At 42.8% G+C, this 3924-nt stretch overlaps 1 pseudogene; it reads left to right on the plus strand.

Annotated features, from left to right (window-relative positions):
- The first annotated feature begins 1171 nt into the window (after window positions 1–1171).
- Window positions 1172–1471, plus strand: LOC118238196 (annotated as a pseudogene).
- Window positions 1472–3924: the final 2453 nt, after the last annotated feature.

The following is a 3924-nucleotide window of genomic DNA, read 5'->3' on the forward strand; positions in this document are numbered from 1 at the left end:
TCTATAGATAGCTGAATATTGATATTGCCTTATTGTAACTCGGCACAAACTGATTTCGGTATAGTTCTGTCATAGAAGCACCATGAAACAGGTGGTAAAATCAGCTAGTGCTTTGGAGCCCTGGCAAAGGAAGAGTATATTTCCTTAATTACTGATTCTGTACAACACAGGCAAGACATTTAAAGCATGCCGAATGTCTTTGTTCTAGTGAAGAATCTGCCTGTAGCTTCTCAAAGACCACAAAGATCAAATAACCAGTTGAATTTATGTTTATTGATGTTGTCTGGCTGCCTCGCTTAATGGTTTAACTGTCGCATCCTATGCTGTCCTACATGATCTGTGCCCTCGTTCTTTTCTGTCGGGGCTAGCTTTCTTGTCTAGTCCATTCCATTGGTTCTCATTTTTTCTTTTTCCCACCTTTGTTTTCTAAACATGGCTGGCAGACTTATTACATGGTGATTCTACTTACAGTGTTACTGCTATTGTACTTTTAAATTTTCCTCGCTCTTGCCCCATCTGCCATCAAAAGGAATTACTTAGACTGTAGTCTTTGGGGGATTTTTATGGTGGTCCTATAGTGCCTGATATCTGACACAGGACTGTCTATATAATGGCACCTATTATTCAGTGACAGAATAACAGGAAAACAAAAACACTAACAAAAACACTTATTTCAAATCATGGGAAGAAAAGGCCATTTTATCTGAATCAACTCTTGGAAGTCTTACTAAAAAGAATGAAAGATCCATCTACATAGTGGAGTTTACACACTTTATCTAAAAGGGGTGTGTTATGTAAGGCAGGGGGCAAACCTTTTCTCTATTGACTAGGAGTGGGAAAGTAGTTATGATTCTTCAAACTGCTAATTTGAGCTGTCTTGTGTGTGTGTGTGTGTGTGTGTGTGTGTGTCTGAGCGCGACTTATCTCAGCCAGTGTGCTCTGAGACCCCTCCAACCCCAGCACGAACCCTAGTCCCACATGTGGCCCTATTTCCCTCCAACAAGATGAAACAACCAGGAACCAGGAAAAAACTCACCAAACTTCGGGCACAAGTGTGCATCGGTAGAAAAAAGAACTGTTTGCAGAAAGAAGGTGATTCGTAGAACTGCATAGCAAACGATTAAAACAAAACAAAACAAAAACAACTGCAGTTCTCCTTAAAGAAGTTAGGGGTGAGCAATGTCTCTGGTATTGAAGAGATGAACATGTTTACAAACCAAGGAACAGGGATCCATTTGAACAACCCTAAAGTTCAGGCATCTCTGGCAGCAAATACCTTCACCATTATAGGCCACGTGAGACAAAGCATCCTAACCCAGTTGGGGCAGAGAGTCTGACTAGTTTAAGGGGACTGGCAGAAGCTATGCCCAGACAATCTGTGGATGGAAGAGCACCACTAGCTAAAGGTTATGATCAAGTCCCAGATCTTGTGGAGAATTTTAATGAGGTTTCTAAGAATGAGGCAAAGTGACTTGAGGCGACTTCTGAAGAAGGTGACACTTGCAGAAGTTAAAGGAGCTGCTGTTTTATATCACAACTGCTTTTAAATTTCGTTTGCTTATGGATCTGATAAAATCTAGGGTTCTAGTATTTTTAAGCCCAAGTTCCCTGGACACTGCAGCTCTTTTCAGTTTTTGCTCACACACAATTCATTCTTTGCGGCAAATCCAGCTTGAAGAAACCTGGGGATAAAGTTTGGGAAAAAGTTAATAAAATTCTTTGTCTAGTAAAAACAGTAAATAAACTGCTAACTCATTTAACTTTATCATTTTATGAATTTATTAAGACTACGGACAGCCGGGCAGTGGTGGCGCACGTCTTTAATCCCAGCACTCGGGAGTCAGAGGCAGGCAGATCTCTGTGAGTTCGAGACCAGCCTGGTCTACAAGAGCTTTAGCTCTAGGACAGCCTCCAAAGCCACAGGGAAACCCTGTCTCGAAAAACAAAAAACAACAACAAAAAAAGACTACTTCCAGGACAGCCTCCAAAGCCACAGGGAAATCCTGTCTAGAAAAACAAAAAACAACAACAACAAAAGACTACGGACAAAGCCTCCCCTGTGATGTACAGTGCATAAGCTGTCAAAACAGCAAAAGAGAATCTACAGAAACCCTAGTCCACCATGCAGAGCTCCAAGCCCATATAGTTCTCAGAATAGGCAAATAGTATCTAAGGCCACATTCATTAGGTGATTTGCCAAATTTGGTAGGATGAAACATTTTTCGTGGTGTAAAGGACAGGTAGGCTGTTGAGGACCTGGCTGTGGCAGCATTGCTGAGGCCACGTTTAGTGGCTCTGTCCACAGGGAATGATCACTGCCTCATCTCTGAACCTGAACATTTGCACGCCACTTCAAGCCACTTTTTTACTTTGAAAACTGTGCATGCCTCATTGAGGACGGTAGGTACAGCATGTGCCAAGCCTCTCCTTTCAAAGTTCAGTTGTTTTTTAATTATTTGACTGGACAAGAGGTGGAAAGATATCTTTCACAGTAGGGGAAGTGTAATTTTCCATGTCTTTAGGACGTTTTGAAGTTGTTGAGTGATTTTTTTCTGTAAAATTTCCATAAATAAACAACTTTTTACCAGTGTTGTAAGCTTGATTTTGATAGTGCCTTGGCAATGTTTAAAGTAATCCTCCTTTCTTCCCACAAGCCAGTCTCCAGCCTCATCCTCATCGAGTAAACGGACTGAAGAGCCTAGGTTAAAACCCCAACAGTGCAAGTTTGAATTAGAAGTATGAAATTCTGGGGGAGAGGGAGGCTGGAGAGATGGCTCAGAGGTTGGAAGGCCTGGCTGCTCTTCCAGAGGACCTGGGGTTCAATTCCCAGCACCCACATGGCAGCTCACAACCATCTGTAACTTCAGTTCCCAGGGATCCGACACCTTCACACTCAATGCACAAGAAATAAAGTTAAATAAATTACATAAAAAGTAGGTTAGCATCTTAAAAGTGCTTAAATTTATGAAGTTACAGTGCAAACCTCTTTTTGCCATTAATATTACATATTCCTGGCAGGCAGGAGAGCTCTGGTGTTTTCCGGTATCCTTTCCAGACAGCTGTGAGGCCCTAGAATAGTTTCCTGTTTGTGTATTCATGTTTCACGGATCCAGGTAGCATCCCACCTAAAGGCAACATGTGTCTTCCAAGTTTGCCAGACCGACTCCCCACAGACTATCTTCTTTGCACAATCTACCTCAGCAGGCCACTAGCAAGTTGTTAGTATATATATTTTTGTGTACTTAGATCAGTGTCAATGGGAACCACCAAAGTCTAGACTTAACTCCCACAATACAAAGACAATGGCAATCAAGCCCTATGTAGGAGCAGATACATCTGCTAAATCTCCTTCTCTCTCTTCCATCTACCCACTTGCCCATGGGACTACATTTATTGTATAATCTCAAACAAATTTTTGTCCTTTTCCCCGGAGATGAGAGGTAGTTTTAGAAATTCGGTTCAGTGTCTTTGGTACACTCTTTTAACAGCTTTATAAAGTGTAAATCTTTGGGTCATTTTCCAGACTGTTTGTGATTAATAACTCATAGAACTGGTCTAATTTTTTTAAAAAAAATTTAAATGCACAGTTTATGAATGTCGTCTTTGGGTCGTACAAGCCTGCTTATCATGTCTGCCCCGTGAGTCTTCTGCCATTTCTTCAGAATTGTTCTTATCTTCCAGAGCCTGTCTGGCAAATGTCTTCTTCCCCAGTTCACTCCACGCCAGTGAACGCCGATGCGCATTCCATTCCTGCAGGTGCCTGGCCGTCGTGCTCCCTGTCGGCTCTCCCTCTGCCGTCCAGCATCCGCAACTTGCTCACTTCCCATCACGTACTCTTCTCACTTCGGGGAAGTCCGTCGAGTCCTCCTCCTCCTTCTCCAAGTCCCCGCCGCCCCCCGCTCGGAGCCCTCCACTGCACCGGCC

Source organism: Cricetulus griseus, chromosome 2, assembly GCF_003668045.3.
Source record: "Cricetulus griseus strain 17A/GY chromosome 2, alternate assembly CriGri-PICRH-1.0, whole genome shotgun sequence".
Taxonomy (NCBI): domain Eukaryota; kingdom Metazoa; phylum Chordata; class Mammalia; order Rodentia; family Cricetidae; genus Cricetulus; species Cricetulus griseus.